This window comes from Saimiri boliviensis, chromosome 4, assembly GCF_048565385.1.
Source record: "Saimiri boliviensis isolate mSaiBol1 chromosome 4, mSaiBol1.pri, whole genome shotgun sequence".
Classification (NCBI taxonomy): Eukaryota; Metazoa; Chordata; class Mammalia; order Primates; family Cebidae; genus Saimiri; species Saimiri boliviensis.
Genome location: NC_133452.1, coordinates 102,438,952 through 102,466,008, shown reverse-complemented (window position 1 = coordinate 102,466,008; position 27,057 = coordinate 102,438,952). Strand labels below are relative to the sequence as shown.

The 27,057-nt window shown below is 38.3% G+C and overlaps 1 protein-coding gene and 1 long non-coding RNA gene across 3 annotated transcripts in view; both read right to left on the bottom strand.

The window, feature by feature from the left end:
- The window catches only part of ZFAND3 (zinc finger AN1-type containing 3), a 329,390-nt gene that overhangs the window by 178,177 nt on the left and 124,156 nt on the right, over nt 1-27,057 (bottom strand). The gene's annotated exons all lie outside the window — the stretch shown is intronic.
- LOC141584309 (uncharacterized) lies at nt 837-27,038 on the bottom strand. Its single transcript, XR_012517285.1, has 2 exons — nt 2,299-27,038; nt 837-965 (listed from the first exon to the last, which is right to left on the bottom strand). It is a non-coding gene; the product is annotated as an uncharacterized LOC141584309 (long non-coding RNA).

Below are 27,057 nucleotides of genomic sequence, written 5' to 3'. Positions count from 1 at the left end.
ATTGCTGTTCGGGAGTCTAAGTCTCTTTATAAGTCTTATGTATGTGGGTGCTCCTGTATCGGGTGTGTATATATTTAGGATCGTTAGCTCTTCTTGTTGCATTGATCCTTTTATCATTATGTAATGTCCTTCTTTGCCTGTTTTGATCTTTGTTGCTTTAAAGTCTATTTTATCAGAGGCAAGAACTGCAACTCCTGCTTTTTATTTATTTATTTATTTTTGCTCTCCATTTGGTTGGTAAATCTTTCTCCATCCCTTTGTTTTGAGTCTTTGTGTATCCTTGCATGTGAGATGGGTCTGGATGCAGCATACCAATGGGTTTTGGCTGTGTCTTTTGATTGGGGGATTTAATCGATTTAAATTTAGGACTAATAATAATATATGTGAGTTTAATAGGGCCATTTGATGTTAGCTGGCTGTTTTGCCCATTAATTGATGTAAATTCTTCATTACATTGATGCTCTTTACATTTTGGTATATTTTTGGAAAGGCTGATACTGGTTGTTCCTTTCTATGTGTAGTGCTTCTTTCAGAAGCTCTTGTAAAGCAGGCCTGGTGGTGATGAAATCTCTAAGTACTTGCTTGTTCACAAAAGATTTTATTTTTCCTTTGCTTGTGAAGTTTGGTTTGGCTGCATAGGAAATTCTGAGTTGGAAGTTTTCTTTAAGGATGTTGAATATTGGCCCCCACTCTCTTCTGGCTTGTAGAGTTTCTGCTGAGAGATCTGCTGTGAGTCTGATAGGCTTCCCTTTGTGGGTAACCTGACCTTTCTCTCTGGCTGCCCTTAGTATTTTCTCCTTCATTTCAATCCTGGTGAATCTGACAATTATATGCCTTGGGGTTGGCCTTCTTTTTTTTTTTTTTTTTTTTTTGAGACGGAGTTTCGCTCTTGTTACCCAGGCTGGAGGGCAATGGCGCGATCTCAGCTCACCGCAACCTCCGCCTCCTGGGCTCAGGCAATTCTCCTGCCTCAGCCTCCTGAGTAGCTGGGATTACAGGCACGCGCCACCACGCCCAGCTAGTTTTTTTTTGTTTTTGTTTTTGTTTTTTTGTATTTTTAGTAGAGACGGGGTTTCACCATGTTGACCAGGATGGTCCTGATCTCTTGACCTCGTGATCCACCCACCTCGGCCTCCCAAAGTGCTGGGATTACAGGCTTGAGCCACCGCGCCCGGCCGGGGTTGGCCTTCTTAAGGAATATCTTTGTGGTGTTCTCTGTATTACCTAGAGTTGAATATTGGCCTGCCTTGCTAGGTTGGGAAAGTTTTCCTGAATAATATCCTGAGAGTATTTGCCAGCTTGGATTCATTAGATTAACTCAATAGAGTTAATCACTATTCTGACCACTATTGTATACAGATGTTCCCTGACTTCGAATGGTTTGAGTTGCATACTTTACCATGGTACAAAAGCAATACACTTTGAGTATTCATCCAGCCATTCTGTTTTTCACGTTAGTACAGTATTTAATAAATTATGAAATATTTAGCACTTTATTAGAAAATAGGCTTTGTGTTAGATGATTTTCGCCCAACTACAGGCTAATGTCAGTGCTCTAAATATGTTTAAGGTAGGTTATAGCCTAAGCTATGATGTTTGTTAGCTTAAGTGTTATTAAGTGCTTTTTTGACTTTGGTATTTTCAACTTACGATGGATTTACTAAGATGTAAACTAACTGTAAATCAAGAAGCATCTGTATTTGATTCCCCAATACACCTTTCTCTTGCTTAAAAATACTCCAAATAGCATTAACAGTCATGTACCACATAACGTTTCTGTAAATGATGAACCACATATATGACAGTGGTCCCATCAAATTATAATGCTGTACTTTTACTATACCTTTTCTATGTTTAGATACACAAACACTTATCACTGTTTCAAATGCCTATAGTATTCAGTACAGTCACATGCTGCACAAGTTTGTAGCCTAGGAGCAATAGCCTATACCAGATAGCCTAGGTGTGTAGTAGACTACACCAACCAGGTTTGTGGAAGTTCACTCTAGGCAGTTCACTCAGAACGTATCCTCATTGTTAAGTGACACGTGACTGCAGTTTAGTTGCACTGAATTATATCTTTAAGAGTTTTAGGCCAGGCACCATGGCTCACACCTGTAACCCCAGCACTTTGGGAGTACAAGAAAGGCAGATCATGAGGTCAGGCGATCAAGACCATCCTGGCCAACATGGTGAAACCCTGTCTCTACTTTAAAAAAAAAAAAAAAAAAAATTGCTGGGTGTGGTGGCACATGCCTGTAATTCCAGCTACTCAGGAGGCTGAGGCAGGAGAAACACCTGAACCTGGGAGGTGGAGACTGCAGTGAGCATAGATTGCGCCACTGCACTCCAGCTTGGTGACAGGGTGAGACTGTTGCCAAAAAAAACAAAATAATTTTAGGGGTAGGACTTCATAATGTTCCCAGATTGCTGGACACACTCTTAGGTGTTTCAAACACACAGGGTCAACTTGGCATGTTGGTCAACTCAGCAACCAGGGAGGCTGAGGTGACAGGATCACTTACTTGAAGCCAGGAGTTTAAAACCAGCCCAAGCAACATAGAGAGACCCTATCTTAAAAAAAAAAAAAAAAAAAGGAAAGAAAGAAACAAACAAAAGAAAAAAGGAAAAAGAAAAGGCTTAAATTTTCTTAATGCAGGGTTTGAATAAATTTTATCAACTTGGTCTGATGAGAAACCATGAGAAAGTATGTGGTCTTGGGAATGAGTGTGCCAGTCTTGCTCACTCCCTGTCCCATTTCTCACTGCGAAAAGATTTAAAGCCTCTCTCATAGTAACTGCTAGCCATCCTTACTGCTTACTTTCCGAATGGAGCAGCACACACCAAATATTACCAACACCACAACCCCATATTAACAATGAAGCTTCAGGCTTCCTACAGATCCTGTCAGGAGGGCTGCTTTTTCACCCTTCCAAGGAGGAGTCTCTGCATGTAGTATTCCCTAACCCAACTCTCTATCTTGTTTGGCTTATTGAATGCCTAATATCGTATCAATGGTTAGGCTGCATCCAATTAGTACTTTTAATAAAAATTCTTTTTTTCCCATCCATTCCTAGCCCTCTTGCCTACTGAGGAACACATCTCATTCTACATCCTCTACAGAACAGTAAAACTTGTTTTTCTTTTAACTCTCTAATGAGACTTCTAGAGACAGCCCATTAAGTCCCAATTTCTTGTCAAAAGAACAATTCTAGTCCTGTGATCACTTGCAGAATACAAATTATTGACCCAGGATGATCCCAGGAAATGTTATTTTTCAGTTCTAATGTTCAATTCCTCCCATTTAGATATCCTAGTTGGTGCTCTCCTACCAGCAGGGCAATCATTTTAGAGAACTTTTAACATTACAACTTACGTGTGGCAGCAAAAACACCGAAACAAAAGGACTGTGTTAGTACAATCAAATCATCAAGAAAATTTACTTAGGAGCCCATGTGGAGAGAGAAGGGTGTCTATATCGAAAGATGGAAAGTGTCTGGAACATGGAGTCAGCACACAAAAAGGAAAAAGAGGACATCCATGAAGGGGAGAAAACAGTGTCAAAGACAGGAGGTTGATAACATACAAGAAGACCAATCATTTAAGTGTATCAAGGATAATGGAAACCAAGTTTCTCGTTGTAAGAGAATACTATAAAAGAAAGTGAGAAAACTAGAATGAATCCTGAGGTACTGGGCTGGAAATGGAGTTATCAGTACTAATTCACAATTTTCAGTATATTTAAAAATAGAAATAAACATGAAAAAGCATGGGTAAATGTAAATGTGTCCATTGAAAGGATCTGGAAGTAGCAACACCTCAATGGTAATGAGCACATTGGTTACCCAGATCTTGGCTTCTAAATACTTCTTTCCATTAAAAAGAACCAAGGCTCCTTAGAGATATGACTGATGAGCTAGGGCTGGGATAGGGAAAGTACAAGGTGAGCTTAGAATATCTTTCTTGTGCCAGAAAGAAAGAAACTACTCAAAATAGACACAGAAAGCATAAAGACGCTCTTGTAGGCCAAATCTAGGACAATTCGGGCATCAAAACACGTAACAGAAGATCATAATCCACAGAATAAAACAGAAAGCCATGTGTCTAAGTAGATACAAATCTAAAGAGTAAACAGTGTCACAAAGGTGGATATTTACATAGTTTTAAAAGACTTTCCCACAAAACATTAATTACAAAAATAAGAAGAGTAACTTTACAGTACTGAAGCCCAGCAGGTATTACCCGAATAAAGCAGTTAGAGAGGTTATCATTAGTAATGAGTCAAACTGAAAATGTGTGCCCTGTAACAACAGAGTACAATGAGAGCAACATAATTTATGTGATATTCCCGTAAAGGTACGCAGCTGGCATCACATGAGGAAATAACCGATAAAATAAAACCAAGGAAAATACAACAAAATAACTGGTTTGTCATCCCCAAAAGTGCCAAGTTCATGAGTATCAGGAAAAGTCTAAGGAACTGTTAAAGAAGGAAATAAATGGACGTTGTGGAAACATGTGCTATGAAAGACATTATTAAATCTGGGGATTAGATGGTAACAATCTATCAGTGCTAATTTCCTGGTTTTGGAATTTTGTTTTAGTTACAAAAAAAAAAAAATGTTCTTGTAGAAAATAAACACTAAAGTATTTGGGGGTAATGGGGCATCAAGTTGGCAACTTCTTCTCCAATGGTTCCAGCAAAGTTGTTTGTGATTTTTTTTAAGGTAAGTCCAGAAAATCCACTTACGAGAAAATCCAACTATGAGTCTGGCAAACCTAGGTTCAAAAGCAGGTTGAGTCACTTATGAACTGAAGGCCTCAGACAAGCTGCTTAATCTGTCTAAACCTTGTTTGCTCAGTAGAATAATGAGGATCAATCTATGGTGAGAATTAAGTAAGAGATATAGGACATCTTAATACAATGTCTGGCACTTTATATGTGCTTTTTAACTGAAAATTCTAATTTCTCTCAAGATAAAATCTGATACTGTAATGCTCAGTCTCCTCTAAAATATTTGGAAGAGAATACCTAACCCTGGTCACATTCTAGCATTTGTAAGACTTTTAATCATCAGTCACAGTTACTGTTTCTAAAACCTGCTGCTTGCAATTCTATATCATGGTGTGTCACTGTCTTTGCATTGAAGGAAAATGCAAAAGTCAACCTCTTCTACGATTTCCCCTTTGTCTACAACCATGCAATCTGGTTGCATAAAGGATCACTGCAGTTATTCTTCTGGGCCAGGAATTGTAGCTCATAACTACAATCCCAGCACTTAGGGAAGGCAGGAGGATCCCTTGAGCCCAGGCTGGTCTCAACCAGCCTGGGTAATGGCAAAACCCCATCTCTACAAAAAATACAAACATTAACCAGGCATGGTAGCATGTGCCTATAGTCCCAGCTACTCAGGAGGCTGAGGTGGGAAGGATACCTGGACCCAGGGAAGCCAAGGCTGAAGTGAGCCATGATTTGTGCCATTGCACTCCAGCCTGTGTAAGAGATCCTGTCTCAAATTTTTTTTTTTTTCTTTGAGACGGAGTTTCGCTCTTGTTACCCAGGCTGGAGTGCAATGGCGCGATCTCGGCTCACCGCAACCTCCGCCTCCTGGGTTCAGGCAATTCTCCTGCCTCAGCCTCCTGAGTAGCTGAGATTACAGGCACGCGCCACCATGCCCAGCTAATTTTTTGCACCTTTAGTAGAGACGGGGTTTCACCATGTTGACCAGGATGGTCTCAATCTCTTGACCTCGTGATCCACCCGCCTCGGCCTCCCAAAGTGCTGGGATTACAGGCTTGAGCCACCGCGCCCGGCTCAAATTTTTTTAAAAAGTTATTATTCTGGTCACACTGCCAGTGATTGCTTCACTTCAGTCCATAAGACAGCAGTATTCAGTATTCTATTCTCAACTACTTAGCACAGTTGATTGTCTAAGACAAATGTATATTTACCTGGCCTTCAGGGAGTATAATTTCCTTATGAAGTGAAGAACAAGTAGGGAAGAACAGTACAACTCAAACGAAAGAAGAAAAAAAAAAAAAAAGAATGACAACCCTCATGTGGGAAGCAAAGGAGTAACAATCATATAAGAAAGGAATTCCAGAGGTCTCATCAGATGTCCCTTGTACATTGCCCCCAGGTCAAGAAATGGATATATGAATTTCTGGCTACTTAAAACCTTACAGAAATGGTTGGGGTATTTTTCCCCAACTACATGTGGGTGTATATTTATTCTGATATCCATGAGATTGTCTATATACACCAGGACAGTGCTACTCAAGAGTCCACAGATCAGTGCCAGTCTGCAAATTGTTACTGGTCTAAGTAAGTAGACCAGTAACTGGTCAATAAGTAGTTACTGGTCTAAACAAAATAAGTAGAGAAATTAAGGGTAAGAATTTAGAAAATTTTATAACTTGGCAGAATAGGTTTGCTAAATATAATAATTAAGTCAGGACTTATATTTTATGTCTTTACAATTGGTGCTTTTAAAGATCTAGTTATTTTTATTGTATTTTACAAAAATACTGGATTGTCATAGTTTGAGAGAAAAAAGAACTGGTCTTTTACCACAGATAGTTTAAAAAACAATACACTAATTTTCATATCCTACATTTATACACAATAAGCTAACATTCACTGGGCACTTACTACATGCCCAGTACCATTTGCTGTACACACAGTATCTCATTAAATCCTCATGGGGATCTAAGTCCTATTACTACCCTCATTCCCCAGAAGAGAAAACTAGGGCTCAGAGAGGATGTACAACTTGCCTAAGTTCCACAGTAAATGATATGAACTTAAGCCCTTAATCACTAAGCCAGAGTCTTGAAAATCACATAAAGTAATAAAAGAAAACTGCAAAGTTACTGAGAAACGATGGGAGAAGGAATTCCTGAATGTATGATAGACCAGTTGGTGTTCTTTGAATGTAAGTATTTTGGTTTTGCTCCACGGTATATAAGAGAGTAGTCTATTTAACTAGGCTCAAGTAAAGATACACTGGCTATAAGAATACATACATCTTGGCAGGGCGCGGTGGCTCAAGCCTGTAATCCCAGCACTTTGGGAGGCCGAGGCGGGTGCATCACGAGGTCAAGAGATCGAGACCATCCTGGTCAACATAGTGAAACCCCGTCTCTACTAAAAATACAAAAATTAGCTGGGCATGGTGGCGCGTGCCTGTAATCCCAGTTACTCAGGAGGCTGAGGCAGGAGAATTGCCTGAACCCAGGAGGCGGAGGTTGCAGTGAGCCGAGATCGCACCATTGCACTCCAGCCTGGGTAACAAGAGTGAAACTCTGTCAAAAAAAAAAAAAAAAAAAAAAAACATACATCTCATCAGGATCTAATGGCAGCTGGATCAATGTCAGACACCAAAGAGGGCTGGATGTCTCTGACACTATGAGTGGTTCTGCTTTGTTCTCTTTGCCCAGGTCTTCCTCTTCTTCAACCTGCACACAACCAAAGATGGCCCAGCCAAGTACACCTGCAAATCACCAGTTTAATCTCTCTCTCCCTCTCTCTCCCTCTCCCCTCTCTCTCTCTCTCTCTCTCGCTCTCTCTCTCAGAAGTTCACATTTTCCCCCAAGAGCCATACACGTCAGAGGCTACCTTAAGAGTCAAGCACCCCTTCTGGCCTTGTAGAATGATAGGGTAGTCATGTGGTGCAGAACCTGCATAAATCCACCTATAACAGCTAGGCATCAGAGCAGGACATCAAAGTCCATATTTCTTTTACTATATTATATGACCTGGGCTTTGAAAAGGCACCAGCGGTCCAGAAGTTCTGAGAAAGATTTGGACTTGAGGATTTGTTTTATTTTGCAGGAGTTAGGAGAGGGGAGGATGGTTGGCAGGGAGCGGGGAGTATGAAACAGAAGGAAAAAACAGAATTACAACAGAACAAAATATGGAAAGGACTGTAATATATGGAGCACTGGCCCAAGCCAAAAACAGTTGACAATTCTTCCAGAAAAGTAAGATTTGTAAAATAACACTCATAATTTAGATCTTGGGAACGGTACAGAAAAACACTCAGCTACTTATCTATAATACCTTATGTACCCTGCATTATTGACTTACTCTGTTGCAGTATGATACAGTACTATATCCAATAGAGAGATCTTAGAAGGGCTTGTCACCTAGATCAACAGAACAATGTCTTTAAATTCTAGATTCAGAGGAAAAACAGCAGAAAGTCAAAGAAAGAAAGGAAAAAAAGGAGGAGGCTTTCACCTACAGAAGCAGATTGGAAACCATCAAAAAGAGAAGCTATTAGTGTTGTTGGTGAAGCAGGATGGAAGCGGAAGAACTAGAAACTAATTTATTTGGATTTCTTTTTTCTTAGTCTGGCTAAAGGTTTGTCTGTTTTGTTTAACCTTTAAACAGCCAACTGTTTGTTTCATTGATCTTTTATATTGGTTTTCACCTCAAATTCACGTATTTCTGCTTGGATCTTTTTCTTCTACTAATTTTGGGTTTGATTTGCTCTTGCTTTTTTTCTTTCCTTTTTCTTTGAAAGCTACGCTGAATGCATCTATGTGGATGCTCTTGCTTTTTTAGTTAAGACGCATCATTGTTTATCTGAAGTTTTTCTTTTCTGATACAGGCACTAATAGATATAAACTTCCCTTCTGTAGCTTCTGCTATAACCCACAGGTTTGGGTATGTTGTGTTTCCATTATCATTCATTTCAAGAAATTTTTCCCTTTCTTGACCTTTGGGAGTTTGATTATTAAATGCCTTGAAGTAGTCTTCTTTGGGTTAAATCTACTTGGTGTTCTAGAGGCTACACGTACTTGGATATTAACAGCTTCCTCTGGGTTTGGAAAGTTCTCTATTATCCCTTTGAATAAACTTTCTATGCCTATCTCTTTCTCTACCTCCTCTGTAAGCCCAGTCACTCTTAGATTTGTCCTTTTATAGCTATTCTCTAGATCCTGTAGGCATGTTTCACTTATTTCTTCTTTTGTCTCCTGACTGTGTATTTTAAAATAGCCTGTCTTCAAGCTAATTCTTTCTTCTGTTTGATCAATTCTGCCATTAAAAGACTGCAATGCATTCTTCAGTATGCCAATTTCATTTTTCAGCTTCAGAATTTCTGCCTGATTCTCATTATTTCCAAATTTACCTAGCAGAATTCTGAATTCCTTCTGTGTTATCTTGAATTTCTTTGAGTTTCCTCAAAACAGATGTTTTGAATTCTCTGTCTGAAAGGTCACATATCTGTTTCTTCAGGATTTGTCCTGGATGCCTTATTTAGTTCATTTGGTAAGGTCGTGTTTTCCTGGATCATCCTGATAACTTGTAGATGTCCATCTGTGTCTGGGCATTGAAGAGTTAGGTATTTATTGTAGTCTTTGCAGTCTGGGCTTGTTTGTACCCATCCTTCTTGGGAAGGCCTTCCAGGTATTCTAAAGGACTTGGGTGTTGTGATCTAAGATGCATCTGCTTTAGAAGGGACCTGAAGCCCGAGAGCATTATGTTTCTTGCAGACTCTTAAGAGGTACCACCTTGACAATCTTGGACAAAATCCAAGAGTTCGCTGGATTAATAGGAAAAGATTCTCTCTTCCCTTACTTTCTCCTAAACAGATGGACTCTCTCTCTGCTCTGAGCCACTTGGAGATGGGGGTGGATTTTCACAAGTACTCCTGTGGCCACCACCCCTAGGATTTTGCTGGGTCAAACCTGAAGCCAGTATAGGACTAGGTTTTACCCAAGGCCTACTATAACCACACCCTGGCTGCCACCTCTCTTTGCTCAAAGTCCTGGGGCTCTATAATCAGCAGGCAGCAAAGCCAGCCAGACCTACATCCTTAACCTTCAGGGCAGCAAGTTCTCCCAGGCTCCTGGTGGGGCCAGAGGTGCTATCCCAGAGCTAGGGACTAGAGTCAAAAACCTCAGATGTCCACCTGGTGTTCTATTGTACTGTGGCTGAGCTGGCACCCAAACCACAAGATGCAGTCTTTCCTACTCTTCCCTCCCCTTTCGAAAGGCAGAGGAGCCTCACCTTGTGTCCACTGACACCTCAGGCCAAAGGAAGAGTACTGCCCAACTACCACCTGACAGTTACTTTTTAGATAAGTGGGCTCCCCTCTGGTGGCCCATGGCAGGTCCCAAAATGCCAAGAACCAAGTCATGGAATCAGATGTCCTAAGAGCACCAATTATTTATCTATTTATTTTTAAAACAGAGTCCCGCTCTATCACACAGGCTGAGTATAGCACTGTGATCACAGAACACTGCGGCCTTGATATCCCAGGCTCAAGCAATCCCCTTAACTCAGCCTCTTGAGTAGCTCAGACTACAGGAATGTGCTGATTTTGTTTGTTTCTTTTGTTTTATAGAGGTGGGGGGTCTCCATTATGTTGTCCAGGTTGGTCTCAAATGCCTGGATTCAAGTGATACTCTTGACTTGGCTTCCCAAAGTGCTGAGCTTACTAGTGTGAGCCACCAAAACCAGCCAATTTTTTTTCCCCAAAGTGTAGGGAAGGGAGTGGGGAAGAACTCTCAGAACAGATGATTGTCATTTAACTTGGAGATCAGTAACAACTTTGTAAGAGATGTTTCCGTATCTCTACAGTGAACAAACAAGTTAATACAGCAACTTATTCTAAATTTCCCTTTATTTCCCTTTATTCATAAAGAACGGCATGCACATAGGAAGGCAGCTAGCTACAGGGTTCTAAGGTGGTTGTTTGAACATCAGCAGAATGCGTACACACTAAGAGGATGTAATTCATGGAGAGTGAGCAGTTCTGCAAAGGATTTAAGTTGCCGTGCTCAGACAAACATCACTGATGTTACTCCCCAACTGCCTTCTGTCCAGAGTGGAAGCTGTATATACATATGAATGTGCGCTAGCAACAGGGACTTGAAATGTTTGTCACACTAAACATCTGGCATTCAAGGATCTGACATTTGGGGTTTCAAGGTTCACTGAATGTAATAAATGACTCTGCTAAGTATGAATCTGAACTGCCTGTGTTGCAGGACACCTTTCAGGCATGAGTTACTTGGCTGCTCCGTGTGCCTAAAGCTCAGTGTGGTTTTACTGTTTTTATTTAACAAGGGATCTCAATTAATTCTCAGAAAAATTGTAAGAAGTAGGGTTATTATTATTCCCATTTTATAACTAAGTAAGATATATGCTACACTGGTATCTTGAAGATTTCAAAACACATTTCATCAGTGGAACTGAAATGCAGAACACATTCTACCCTCCCCAATAACAATTTAAGGATTTTCAGAGTAGGAACTACATATTTACTTCTCCCTAAAGCGCTTAATGTAAGGCAATAAACATAGTAGATATTCAAGAAAATCTTTTGAACAAATGCAATTTATTTCCATATAGAACGCCTTCTCAAGTTTCACGGGCCTAGGTTAGGTTGTAAGTGTTCTCCAGATCTCAAGAAGAAAACAGTTTAAACTGTAAGCCTGAGTACTAGCCTCTATTTAGTCTCAATTTAATTCTGGATCTAGAAGTTGAAAGTTATCCCAATTTAATGGAACCTTAAAACCCCAAATAACAGATCCTTGAATGCCAAATGTTTAGTGTGACAAACATTTCAACTCTGTTGCCAGCACACATTCACACACAGACATCTTCCACTCTGGACAGAAGGCAATGGGGAGTACCATCAGTGTATTCCAGTTTAAGTGCAGATACAACCAGGAAAACAGCTCCAGAAAATGCTTGTCCTTATGAAGCAAGGATCACAAGTGTAAGGTCTTTTCTAGTAAGGTCCAATAATGTTCACATCAAATTGTTATTTATTCAAATATTGTATTTATATATTTGACAATTTGTGTGAAATCATTACCATTTCTACAGATGAATCCATATTATTCAAACTGACATTATTTGAGTAAATAACAAAAAATGGGGTATTATCACAACGAATAAAAAACAGTTATACTAACTGTTAATACTTTAGGCTCTAAAAAATAAAGTCAAAATCCATTCTTGACACTGTCCATTCACATAACAACAGCTGGACAGAATTTCTGGATTTGGAGCCATCTATGTAATTTCAATGTTAACATTTCCATTTTGATGAAGTCAGACTAAACGCATTTGCAGGAAACCATCACTACCATGGAGAGAAATTGCACTGATAATGTTGAAACATTTTCTGTTGTGCACATTAATGTCACAGAACTAGACTGAATCCTGATTTACGAACCACTGTGTTGTGTTGGGCTATGCTGCATCATATTGGTTAAAATCAGCACAAAAGCAAAGCATTGCATTTAAGTGAACGCAGAAAGTGAAATGGGGGCTGCCGAGAATACCACGCCTCAGCTTACTCACTATTTCATTTCTATACCCCAAACACTTAGTTCTTTCAAAGTTGGTGATAAAATCTACCGCAGGATTTTGGTTCCTAAAGCCCTTTAACCATTTTTGTACTTTTGACTAAGGTTCTGACTTTACAGACACATTAATGGGGGGCAGTCATCTTAAAGCCTGGAAAATAAATGAAGCAAGCTTTGGAAAGGAGAAATTTTACCAGAATTCACGTCTGTTCCTATGGAAATTTACCTTTGTAAAATATAAGCAATGTAAACACAGGGTACATTTTGTCCATCTGGGGGGTGGGGGTGGGAGGCAGTCCTGAAAAGCCAAGCAAGGTTTTCTAGACGTCTGAAGTGTAGAAGAAAAAGTGAATGTACAAGAAAAGTTGATATATAGATACTCATCTCAAACTTAATTGCTACGAACATGTAGTTCTTTTTTTGTTTTTCTAAGTAAAAGTCCATTCAAGTGCTCATTATCTTAGGTCAAATATTTTACTTCCAGGATCGCTAATTAGAGTGATGATAGCAGTACAGCATTTTTAAAAAAAAATCTCGCTTATACAAAATGGTTCAGAGTCGACCTAAATGAGTTTTTGTTTTTTTTGTTTGTTTTGTTTTTTTTGAGAGAAAGAGAGAGAGAGAGTCTTGCACAATCTCCGTTCACTGCTACCTTTGCCTCTTGGATTCAAGTGATTTTCCTGCCTCAGCCTCCCAAGTAGCTGGGATTATAAGCGCCTGCTACTGTGCCTGGCTATTTTTTGTATTTTTAGTAGAGATGGGGTTTCATCATGTTGGCCAGGCTGGTCTCAAACTCCTGACCTCAGGTGATCTGCCCACCTGAGTCTCCCAGAGTACTGGGATTACAGGCATGAGCCATTGTGCCCAGCCTAAACGACGCATTTTTTAAATTATATTTTTGTGCTGAAAATTTACACATCCAAATGGACACCACTGAAGAATACAAAATTTTTAAATTTTATGACTACTTGTCTGTCTATAGTCATATTATAAATTCTTTCCTACATGAAAAAAAAAATCCAAATTTACTTTTGCCATTGATCTCATTGATCTGGTCCAGTCTATTTGATTTGTGTACAAGATTTTTTGATTAAATATAGTGAAACAAATCATAGAGTATAACACCCTATATGTCACACACACAGCATATTGGAGTCTTTCTCCAAGGGCATATGCATAAATTATCCCACCAGGAATATTTACCAGGGTCCTGCTGCTTTTCCTCATAATTTCAGTCTAGGTCTGTATGCAACTAGAATATAAAAGTACTGACAAGTTTCCTAGAGTAGATCATATCTCCTTGAAAACAACTAAGGGTAGAGTTCTACCCATATTTTTTAGCTAAAAAGTAGCTTGCAACTCTATTTTCATTCGATCTATTATTTTAAATCTGTGCAACAATTCTTCCATACCAGCTTCTAGTTTCAAGATACTATAGACAAATGTTCTGCTCGAATAAAAACTAATCCAGATGACCCTAGCATTACTCACCAATATATTTTATTACACTGTGCCTAATAAGAAACAACTTACATGTGTATATTTTTAAATTTATTAAGTGCCTTACTAATTTATTTGATTCTTACAAACCCCCTGTAAAGCAGGTTACCACTATCCCCACCAAGAACAAGTGCAAACTGAGACTGAGAGAAATTAATGTCACTTGGCCAAGGTTATACAATAAACAAAAAGTGTCTTGGAATTCAATGAAAAAAAAAAAATTGATGCCAAGTCCAGAGCATAAGGCTAAGATTATAAGAAACAGCAAAATGTTTCCATTGGAATTGGCAAGTTATAGAATAATTAGTTCTAGAAAAAAAAATTTGCTTTTTTCCTGAAAGAGGGAAAGCTTGCTTAATACATGACAGAAAGACTAAAAGACTGAATCATCTCAAACACAGTCAATAACTCTAACCACACCAGAGTTAAGCAGCAGCAAAGGAACAAGTGACCGGGAAAGGAAGTCAGGAAAGCCATGAGTCATTTCAGTTTTCATAAATGAAGACATTTTTTTTCATAGTATCCCTAGAAACTCAGGAAGATGTGAAGACTGTCACAGGCTTAGCCCTCCAAGTAAGGAAACTGGACAATTATCAGTCCACTCCCAAAAGTGTTTGAAATCCTAAAGGACTGCTCATATCCACAATTACTTCCTTCTTCCCCATGCTTTCCCTTCTCTTAACAACCACACTTACCACTCTTAATGAGACCATCCATCCTAAAGCAAATGTAAGTGCCTCAATGACTTCAGATGCAAGTGCCTCAAAAAAATTCATAAACCTCCTTAGAAATATATGCAAAACTATGAGTACTTGCACATTTTTCTAAAGGAGTCCAAGGCTTTCATCAGTTTTCAAAGTTCTGTGACCCTGAAAAAGATACAGGGCCACATCCACAAATAACAATAGTATTCATTAAATCCAATAATCATTGCTCATTCATTTTAATCTCCCTACCTCACTTGATACCATTTGTTACCCAAGCTTGAAATCCTAAAATATATCCTTTCTAGAAACTACGTCACTAGTGGTATCTAACTCTAATGACTGATAGTTGTGACCTCTGTGACTTCATTTATCTCCTTTTCTTCCTCCTCCTTCAAGGATTCGAGCATTCCTTTGTGTTCTATTTACTTCCACAAGCCAGTGGTTCTCAAAGTGTCATCCACAGACCGCTGCAGCACCAGGGAACTTTTAAGACAAACAAATGGTTCCGGCCCCACCTCATGCCTCCTAAATCAGAAACTCTGTGGAGTGTAGCCCAGCAATATGAGTTTTTACAGCCCCTCCAGGTACATGCTCAAGTTTTAGAAATACCGCCCTGAACACAGTAAGCTTCAACTCTTTATTATTTTGTTTTTCAAACATTTAAGGAGCACTAGCTATGTGCAAAGACCTCATTTTAATGCAGCAACTTTGAAAAAGTGATTTTAGATGTTTCACAGAGATCCAAATTCAGAGTACCCTATGTAACATATGCACTTCCCAAATTATCTCAAGCTGAGTCCAAAACCCAGTTCATCAACAACCCTCCACCCCAACTCTAAACTACCCTCCTGGCACCCACAAGCACAGGCAATGAATTTTCTTATCTGGTTCAGTGACTAAAAACCTTATAGTCACATTTATTTCTTCCTCTTTCCTTATACATAATTCCGATTGAGAACCCATGGATTCTTTTACCCCAACGTAATTTAGATTTTAACCTTGCCCCTATTCCCATACTACTGTGCTGATCTGGGACTTGACTGTATCATTTGCACAAATCTAACTTATGATCTGCCCAAAGGTAAAGTGGTAGCGCCAGGAAGAGGTTATTTGATTCCAGAGTTCAAGCTCTTAGTCATTAAGCTATACTGCTTCCTTGGAGTAAGTACACCGAAGTAATGGCATCATTTAATTCCCTACTTCAGAGTCTAAGTGGTTTATAAGAGTTACTGGGTCACAGCAGAACTTATTACTTTGGCACTTGCAGCCAAAAAGTCTATTCCTCTGATGTACCCACTGTTCTGTTCCTATGATCCAACACTGAGCCTTTCTATCCTGGGGTGCTCTAACACCTTAAAAACTCAAATATAATACATTACCGCCTGTACAGCAGAAATAAAGGGCACATGTATCACTAAAGTAAAGGCCAACATAAACTCACAGGACAGCAGAAAGTCTCTTAAAAAGCAACCAATCTTTGGTTCAATTGAGATTTTCTATTTCTCAGAACTAAACAACATAGCTTTACTACTAACTGGAGGACTTCCACTTCTAGCTAAGATGGAAAGAGACTAAATTTATCTTCCTGTCTTAAACAACCAAAAGACTGCCAAAACATATCAATTTTCAAGACATTAGATGACAGTGATTCCCTTAAAGACAAAAAATTGGCTGAAGAGGCAGAGCTGAGAGTCCACAAAGAATAAAGCAGCTAGAATTCACAGGACAGAGTACTGGAGGGGAGACAACAGAGAGACCTACAGAGAGGGCCTTTTGGAGTATTTAGCTCAGTACTGATAAGGGCACTATGTGAGGAAAGAGCTTGAGGCTAAGACCCAGCTGATAGGATTAGAGGGAACAATACCTGGTGCTCACACCAGGCCTGGAATGTGCCTGTTCCAACAAGCAAAGGTTTTCTGAAACTCTCAATTCACGGGACACTGTTGAGTACAGAAGAAATCTTGCCTCAAAATCACGGAATAATTAGTCCTAGACTGTGAATTATAAGGCTGCCTAACAAATCATAAACTCAAGATCAAACTGTTTCCAAGTAACTTAACTGTGTCCCAGAATAAAGCACTTTTTTAGAAATACAAAAATATCCAATGCAACAAGATAAAATACAGTAAGAAAAATATGACCAAAAATGAAGGAGGAAAATCAATAAAAACTAATCCAGAACTGACACAGGTGACTGGTAGACACAAACATTAAAACATATGGAGTAACTATATTCTGTGTGCAAAAAGCTAGATGGGAGACATCAACAATACGAAAGACTCAAATTGACCTTCTAGAGATGAAAACTCTAGCATGTGAGATTGAAAATACATTGGATGGGATTAGAAGATTAGAAATTGCAGATGATTAGTGAACATGAAGCTAAACAACTATCCAAAATGAAACAGAGGGGAACAAGAAAAAAATAAGAGCATCAGTTAGCTGTGGGATAACTATCAGTTATCTCCCTTCAAGTGATAGAGGTGTGAAAAAAGGAAACATGTAAGCCCACAGATTCCAAAAATATCCATCAACTCCAAGCACAGGAAAGAGAAAAAAATTACATTAAGGCACATCATAATCATATTACTCAAAACCAGCCATAAAGAGAAAATCTTAAAAGCACCCAGAGGAAAAAAAGGCTAATGTTAAATATTGAGGAACAAAAATAAGGAAAACAGATTTCTCATCAAAAACAAGTCAAGTGACGAAACAGTGGAGCAGCATCTTTAAAATACTAAAGAAAAGCCTATTTATAATTCTATACCCAGTGAAAATATCTTCAAAACAGAGATGAAATCCTTTTTTGAACAAAAGAAAGAATTTATCACCAACAGTCCCCTACCAAAAGAAATGTTAAAGGAAATTCTTCAGACAAAAGGAAAATGATACCAGATAGAATCTGGATGTATATTGCCAAGAGCAGCAAAAACAGTTATTACATAGACAAGTACATAAGATTTCTTCTTAATTAAGTCTTCTTAAAAGATAACTGACTATAGGCTGGGGCTGATGACTCACAACTGTAATCCCAGCATTTTATGAGGCCAAGGAAGGAGGACAGCTTGGGCCCAGGAGTTGAAGACCAGCCTGGGCAACATACTGGCACCCTGTCTCTACAAAAAAATTAAAAAATTAGCCAGGTGTGGTTCAACATGCCTGAGTCCCAGTTATTCAGGAGGCTAAGGTGGGATGACTGCTTCAGCCCAGGAGGTCAAGGCTGCAGTGAGCCATGATCACACCACTGCACTCCAGCCTCAGCAAGAGAGAGAGATCCTGTCTCAAAAAAGGAAAAAAATAGTAATAATTATGCAAAAGTAAAATATATGACAACAGCAGCATAAAGATCTGGAAAGAAGAAATCAAAGTATATTATTATAAAGTTTTATGCCACATATGAAGTAACAGAGTATCACTTGAAAAACTGTGAGAAATTAAATACATATATGATACATCCTAGCCTAAGCACTAACATAAGTCAACAAAGGAGGTATGTTAGAATCATTAAAAATGTTTAACTAATTGAAAAGAAAGCAGGGAAATAAGAAAAAAAGAAAAGACGGGACAAATAGAAAACCCAAACTAAAATGAAAGATTTAAACATAATTATACCAGTAATCACATTTAAGCAAAATTATTTAAATACCCTAATTAAAAGTGAAGACTTGTAGTGCATATCAAAGCAAGACTCTATTACATGCTTCCTAGAAGAAATGCATTTTAAATATAAAAACATCACAGGTTAAAAGTAAAGAATTGAAAAAAAAACTGTGGAAAAAATAAACGAGAGAAGAGCCAAGACAGGCAACTAGACATAGCCAGGAAGAGCATCTCCCACCGAGACTAGACCATGAAGAAGACAGGCACACTCAAAGCAGATCTGCAGAAGGAAGGCACTGAGAGTGGAGAGAGGGAGGACACAGACTCTGGGCTAGAGGAGAAGGAAGCTGGGAACCCTGCTGAGTACCAGGACTTGTTCCAGACCCACAGTAGCTCCTGGGGAAGAGGTGAGTTAAATAGCTGAGCAGTAGTCCACTCTTACCACAGACCTAAAATCCTAGCTGCAGGAGAGAGATTCCACAGACATTTGAGCTGACAGGAAGAACTGTATGGATAAGTGACAGAAATGGGACCTCAGCAAGAGCGAATATCCAAATAAACACGATCATAAATGACAAAGACCTCAAAGAAATTAAGAAACCCTCAGAGACGATTATGAACACCTCTCTTCTAGTAAATCTCGAAGAAATGGATAAATTCCTATACACATAAAACCTCACAAGATTGAACCAGGAAGAAACTGAAATCCTAAACAGACCAATATCAAGTTCCAAAATTGAATGTGCAATAAAAAGCCTACCAACCCAGCAAAAGCCCTGGACCAGAAGAAGACTCACATCTGAATTCTACCAGACAAATAAAGGAGAACTGGTACCAGTGATATTGAAACTATTCTAAAACACTGAGGAAGAGAGATTCTTCCCTAACACATTCTATGAGGTCATCATCATTCTGACACCAAAACCTGGCAGAGACACACACAAAAATAAAAGTTCAGGCCAATATCCCTGATGAACACAAATGCAAAAATCTTCAGTGAGATACTAGCAAACCAAATCCAGCTGCACATCATAAAGCTAATCCACCATGATGAAGCAGGCTTTATTCCTGACATGCAAGGTTGTTTCAACATACATAAATCAATAAATGTGACTTATCACATTAACATAACTAAAAAGAAAGACCACATAATCACCTCAATAAATGTATCTTAATGGCCTCAGAAGGGTTTTGATAAAATTCAACATAGCTTTGTGTTAAAAACCTTCAACAAACTAAGCACTGAAAGAACATACCTCAAAATAGTAAGAGCTATCTATGACAAACCCATAGCAAACCTCATACTAAACAGGGAAAAGCTAAAAGTATTCCTCTTGAGAATCAGAATTAAGACAAATATGCCCACTCTCAGCACTCCTATTGAACACAGTACTGTAGGTCCTAGCCAAAGCAATCAGGCAAGAGGAAAAAAAAGGAGGGGTATCCGAATATGAACAGACAGGTCAAACTAACATTTTCTGCAAATGATACGATTTTATACCTAGAAAACAGAGTCTCTATCCAAAAGCTCCTAGATCTAACAACTTCGGCAGAGTTCCAGAATACAAAATCAACAGACAAGTATCAGCAGCATCTCTATACACCAACAATGTCCACGCTGAGAGCCAAATCAAGACTGCAATCCCACTTCTATAGTAGCCCACCCCCTCCACACACACACATTAAACATAAAACACCTAGGAATACAGGTGACCAGGAAGGTCAAAGACCTCTACAAGAAGAATTATAAAACACTGCTGAAAGAAATCAGAGATGACACAAACAAGTGGAAAACATTCTCATGGATAGGAAGAATCAACACGGTTAAAATGGCCATACGGCCCACAGCAATTTATAGATTCCATGCTATTTCCATCAAACTACAAACTAAGACATTTTTCACAGAATTAGAAGAAAGCTATTCTAAAATTTCTATGAAACCAAAAAAGAGCCTGAATAGCAAAACAATACTAAGCAAAAAGAACAAAGCTGGAAGCATCACATTACCCGAATTCAAACTATAGTAACCAGAACAGCATAGAACTGGTACAAAAATAGATCAATGGACAGGTTAGAGAACCCAGAAATAAAGCCATACACCTACAACCAGCAACAAAGTTAACAGGCCAGACACGGTGGCTCATGCATGTAATCCCAGCACTTTGGAAGGCTAAGGTGGGTGATTCACCTGAAGTCAGGAGTTCGAGATCAGCCTGGCCAGCATGGTGAAACCCCATATCTACAAAAAAAAAAAAAAAATTACCTGGAAATGGTGGCAGGTGCCTCTAACCCCAGCTAGTCAGGAGGCTGAGGCAGGAGAATCACACGAACCCGGGAGGCAGAGGTTGCAGTGAGCCAAGATCACACCACTGCACTCCAGCCTGGGCAAAAGAGCGAGATTCTGACTCAAAAAAAAAAAAAAAAAAAAAATACTCAACAAAAACAAACAATGGAAAAAGGATTCCCTATTTAACAAATGGTACTGGAATAACTGGCTAGCCATATGCAGAAGATTGAAACTGGACTCCTTCCTTTTACCACATACAAAAATCAACTCAAGATAGAATAAAGACTTAAATTTAAAGCCTAAAACCATGAAACTCCAGAAGAAAACCTAGGTTTCATGAAGACTAAAAGCAAATGCCACGAAATCAAGTGGGACCTAAGTAAAGAGCTTCTGTACATCAAAAGAAATTATCAACAGAGTAAACAGACAACCTACAAAATGGAAGAAAATATTTGCAAACTATGTACCCAAACAAAGGTGTAATATCCAGAATCCTCAGTTCCTGGCACATGTTTCCCCACCTTTTCTGATTGTGGGTCTTAAGACCCTCCAATGAGAAGGTCCCACCCTATGCCCTGGCGGAAGAAATTATGATGTCATGAGACTTTCATAAAAACCCAAGAAGAGAATTCAGTGAGCTTGCAGATAGCTGATCATGTGTAGGCCAAGAGGAAGGTGAAGATGAACTCTTTCATGGGCAGGTAGGGTGGTGCACCCAACTCCACAGGGTTAGAAGCTCCAGCGCTTAGGACCTTTTCAGACCTCACCCTATGTACCTCTTCATCTGGCTATTTATCTGTACCCCTTAAATATCTTCTTAACAAATGTTTCTCTGAGTTCTGTGAACTGCGCTAACAAATAAATGGAACCCAAAGAGAGGGTTGTGAGAATTAAACTCCTGTGACACATAATTTACCCATTTAACAAATGTGCACACATATCCCTTAAACCTAAAAACAAAAGTTGGAATGAAAACAAAAAGAAAAAAACTATGCCACATGAACATTAACCAAAAGAAAGCTAACATAGCTAAATTAATCTCAAGGTAAATTTCACAGCAAGTAACATTATCTGCCATTAAAACAGTCATTTCATAATGATAAAGGGATCAATTTATAAAGATGAAGAAATCCTAAATACTTATGTACCTAGTAACAGAGCTTCAAAACACATGAAGCTTAATATGACAGAAATATTTTTAAAAACTGTTTTAATCCATAATTGTATTCAGATATTTCACTCTCTCTTAGTAATTGACAGAACAAGTAAGCTAAAAATCAACAGACATAGAAATCTTGAACACTATCAACCAACCTGACCTAACTGACATTTAAAGAACAAGCTATTCAACAACAGCAGAATGCACATTCTTTTCAAATACAAACAGAACATTTCCCAAGACATATTTTGTCATAAAACAAGTCTCAATAAATAAATGAGGATCCTACAAAATATGTTTCTTGAGCACAATGGAATAAAATAGAAGTAACAGAAAGATCTCTGGAAAATCCTCCAAAAAGAAAAAAAGGATATGCTAAGCTAAATGTTCCAATGTCATAATATTTATATACCCATAAAAACATAAATACTGAAGAATTATTTAACCAAAATTTCACTATAAGTATGTTGGGGGGAATAGGAGAGAGGGCATAAGAGAGCAAAGGCTTTATATATCACAACAAGGTAAAAAAAAAAGTGTGCAACTGAGAAATCAAAAAGTCAGCAATATAGACACATTAATCATAAATACGGAGAAATATAAATTTAGAAGAAACAGCAGACAAAATTGAGTCATTGTTCCTCTCAATCACTGCATGTGGGGAAACTTGGAGTAGAAAGGGCAGGGCATTTTGTTACATGTAATAAATATTTTGACTTTTTAAACTACATGCAGGTAGTATCTTAATATAATAGCTTTAAAGAGATTTCATCTATATCATCTAATTTTATCCCCAGGGAAGGAGGTATAATAACCCCCCATTCGACAAATGAGGGAACTAACATTTCAGGTAAAGCAGCTTTCACAAAAATCAAAGCCACTACAACTTTTTAAATTTAATCATATACCACACCTGTCACGGCATCATCTACACAGAAAAATACAAGAAGGGAAAAAATTAAATTTTTTTTAAATCTCAATTTCTGGAAATATTTTTATTTTCTACTTTCTACTGTAGATGCCTCGTTTATTGTCACAAAACAAGATGAAATACACATTCTCCTGCAAACAGATTTTTAAAAGAAATTCGAACAAAAAGATTTTGGTAAATGTAAAGAACAAACTATACTCAAAAGTAAACACTATTTTAATCATTACCTTTAATTCGGGTAAAATGCACACAACATGAAATTTACCACCTTAACCATTTTCAATCGTACAGTTCCGGTGGCATCAAGTACATTCACGTTGTTGTGCAACTACTGCCACCACCACCCATCTCCTGATCTTTCTTCATCTTCACAAACTGACTTTCTTTATCCTAAACAACTCTTCAGCTCCCCCACCCTCTAGCCCCTGGAAACCACCATTCTATTTGTCTCTATGAATTTGACTACTGTAGGTACATCATATAAGCAGAATCATATGGTATTTGTTCTTTTTTAACTGACTTATTTCACTTAGCATAATGTTCTCAAGGTTCATTCACGTTATAGTAAAAACACTTGTTTAAAAGCCAGTTTCTAAAACAGCATAAACATCAATTCTTTGATAATGTTGTGGGAAATTAAGGCATTGGTGAATTCAAGGAAAGTCAGTAAAAAATAATGCTTCCCTCTCTCCCAACCATGATTAGGATACCAAAAGAAAAAAAAAAAAAAAACACCACAGGTCACAATTGTAAACTATCTAGAAAGGGTATCCTGGTAACTTCATGGTGTGCATGAAGGAACGGGGAGGAAAATCCTAATTATGTGTTTTGAAAAACACAATTACTTTTCTAAGGTTGTTGCTCTTTTGAATTGTGCAACAAAGGCCTATGGGGAAGGGCTTCTCTAAATGCAGATTGGGTCTTTGTTTTCCTTCTTAAGGGTAGAGCCACACAAAAGACAAAAGTGCTAACAATGTCAAATGTTCACAAAAACTTGAATCCTGGTAATATCTTATAAATCAGAAGTGAAATAGCCTCCATTCAGTCACATAGAGATCAAGCAGGAAATACAAGAAACTTGACCTTTACAGTGTACTTTGAAAAGGTTCCCTTGGTTGCAGTTTTTAAAAAACAAACTTGTATGCCTTTACATTCCCCATTATTCTCTCTGAACCTCTGCAATGAATATCCTGTATTTATTTCCATCTAAAATTCAGACAGAAGTCACAGGCAGCCTTTCAATGAAGCCACTAAACAAACCACACCAGGTCTTTAAGACACCAAACACCACTCTGATGTTAGGGTGGGCTGTTTCTCTGAATTTTAATTTATAATGCAACTAGAATCACTGAGGGAATCTTAACAGGAAGTGGTAACCAGCAGTGCCTCAGGTATCCAGATGTCTGACAAGCTCTCAAGCAAGGGCTGTGCTTTTCATAAGCTCAAAATATTGACAACAAAAAAGGAAAAAGTCTGCTAAAACAAAGTCAGGTATTTTATACGACAACTATATAAAACAGTGTTTTAGACAAGGCATTCATTTTTGCTTTATAAAGATTAAGCCACAATGCGTGTCCAAAAATAAATTACCACTGATAACTAAAATAAGACTATGTCGGCCGGGCACAGTGGCTCACACCTATAATCCTAGCACTTTGGGAGGCCAAGACAGGCAGATCACTGGAAGTCAGGAGTTTGAGACTAGACTAGCCAACATTACCAAATCTCGTCTATACTAAAAACACAAAAATAAGCCGGGCATGGTGGTGCATGCCTGTAATCCCAGCTACTTGGGAGTCTGAGGCAGGAGAATTGCTTAACCAGAGAGGGAGAGGTTGCGGTGAGCTAAGATCGAATCACTGCACTCCAGCCTGGGAGACGGAGCAAGACTCTTTTTCTTTTTCCTTTGTTTTTTTAAAAAAGACTATGTCAATGATGTTCCAATGCAAAATTTCCCATTGTCCAAAACTAGCTGCCTCCTCATGGCATTCTGCCAGAATACCATATAGTTTTCCCCAAGCCCCAAGACAGGGTGGTCAAAGGCAAATAGAAAACTCCAGGAAACAGTTTCACATGACTAACAAAAAGGAAACTTGAAACAGATACACAAGCTAGGGGCCAAGAAGACCCTGAAAAGCAGAGTGTGGGTCAAGCTAGCTAAGACCAAGTGGACCCAACATGGCACTGGATTTGACCTAAGTTCCATCTAGGACTTCATTATACACTCATTAACATACTAAATCACACCCACCAACGCCAAGACAGTTCCGGGAGCACCCACATTTGGTGTAAATATGGGTGGAACTAAAGTTGAGAAATCTTTACCTTTTCCCAGAAATATTCATTAGTATTCCACTCCTTGATTGAAGAAACCCATAAAGATAGAAGCCAAGCCCTCTCTCAAGTATGCCCGCACTCTTCTTTCTCAAGTGTGTACTTTTCATTTTGCAATAAATCATAGTATGTTTCACTAGTTTCCGACTCATCCTTGAACTCCTACTGAAGACACTGTCAAAAGCCTGATCATCAATTAGAGTTGAGGTCCCACTGGCATTTGGGAACCTCTCCCAGCCCACTGGTATCAGCCCAAAAGAAGAAATATTAAGTACCTAGTACTGTCATTACTTAAGTTTTCATATTGCTACCCAAGTTATAAGAGGCACTTTTCTCCATGAGATACACGCTGTAGGTCAAAACCCAAGACCTAAGTCATCACAAAAGAAAAACGAATTTATAGTTTTGCCTTTCCCATTCAGTGAAGACAAATTTTAGCCTCAGGGAAGCATACAGTTTTTTCTGTTTTCTTTTTTTAGGCTCCACCTCCATAGGGCCTTGTAAGGATGCTGAGAAAAGAATTTTGTGTCTGTAATATTTTATAAACCCAGGCTACTTGATAGAAGGGGCACTATAAGAAAGATTGCGCCACAGAGCGAGACACAGTCTCAAAAATAGATAAATAAATATGTAAATAAAAGATGAAATAATAAGCCACTTTACGCTCACCACTTCAGTTTACTTTTCAACTCATTAATTCAGTAGACATTTGGAATGAGTACCAATGTTTCGGATAGAAAAGGGCTCTAAAATTCTTTCCACTCAAATATTCTATGATCACCATTTCCTAATATCACACGATTAATGCGAATCACACTACTATACTTCCAAAAAACAAAACCAGTGTTTACAAATACTTATGAAGTACACTGAGTAACTGAACAGGTATAAGAGAAATTAATAATCCAGCTTTCAGTTGCCACTGGAAGCCTAGTTCCTGCATTAAAAAAATTTTTGAGAAAGATTTCTTGACATTAATTTTTGCTTCAGGCATGAAAATTAACAGCAACTGAATCCTAAACAATGAGTCGAGTCGAGGAAAACACTGTCACTTTATGCAAAGCTGGCAAATTCCGTGTTCTCTATAGATGTCAAATATTTTTAAACAAAATTCAATCTCCTGGGCTGTCAGTTTAGAAACAGGTCAAAATAGTGTTAAGGAGAAGATGGCAGCACATTTAAACTTTAATATCTTTACTCAGAAAACTGGACAATTTCAAGCACTAGCAATATGGCAGTTAATCTTCAAATATGAAGTACAGGGCATTTAGTAATACTGTTACAATGACTGTCTTGTCAAACAATCAGTAGGGCTTGCAAGACTTTCCCAGTACAATGTTAGAAATGCATATGTTTAGTTTAACTTAGTCCAATTAACTAGCCTCCTCTAGTACAGAGCTCATTTTTCCAGAAATTTTTTTTCCAATATGATACCCCTACATTTTAATTGAACTGTTCCACAGAAAGGCATTCCTTTGTTCGCTCATTTGCAGGTTAATCCATGCTATAATGTTGTCTAAACCCATCACCAAGTCTTTCTACATCTAGTTTTCCCCTTAATGTCTTTATTTCAAAGTTTTTGATGCAGTCCATCTTTTCTTCAAAATAAGTTTTATGTTTTCCTTATGCCAATGATGAATTACAGAGTTTATCTGCTGTATCAGCTAAAAAGAGAACTCTATTTTTAAGGCACATGCGAACCAGAAGTAACTGATGAAAGGTCTCTCTATGACGTGAATTAGTAAAGTAGTTAGCCTATGAAGGTCTATTCAGAAACATATGTGTTTTAAATGTTTGATGAAAGTGCAGCTAAACTTCAAAACAGCCTTAAGTCATTGACGGCTCAAAATTCAATTATCTGAAAATAATATTCCTACAAGATTGTAGAATCTTACATTCATTTTCATAATTTTCAAGTATCTCTGGGAGGAGTGTCACCATGACATTGAAAACTTGTCTTGATATATTAGAAAAATCAAAAGAGGCTAACATATCTATTTGTTTCATATACCCTCACCTTCTTCAACATGAACAAATTCAAAATTCAGCAGCAGCCATTGGTTCAATACTCAGAAATTTTAGAGTATTTTGCTAACACATCTCAAATGATCATGAAGGAAAAAAGTGTATTCGAAATAACAAACTTTTACATTTATTTAGTTTCCTGAAGGTAAACCTTTATCTCTCTTTTCAAAAAAAAAAAAAAAAA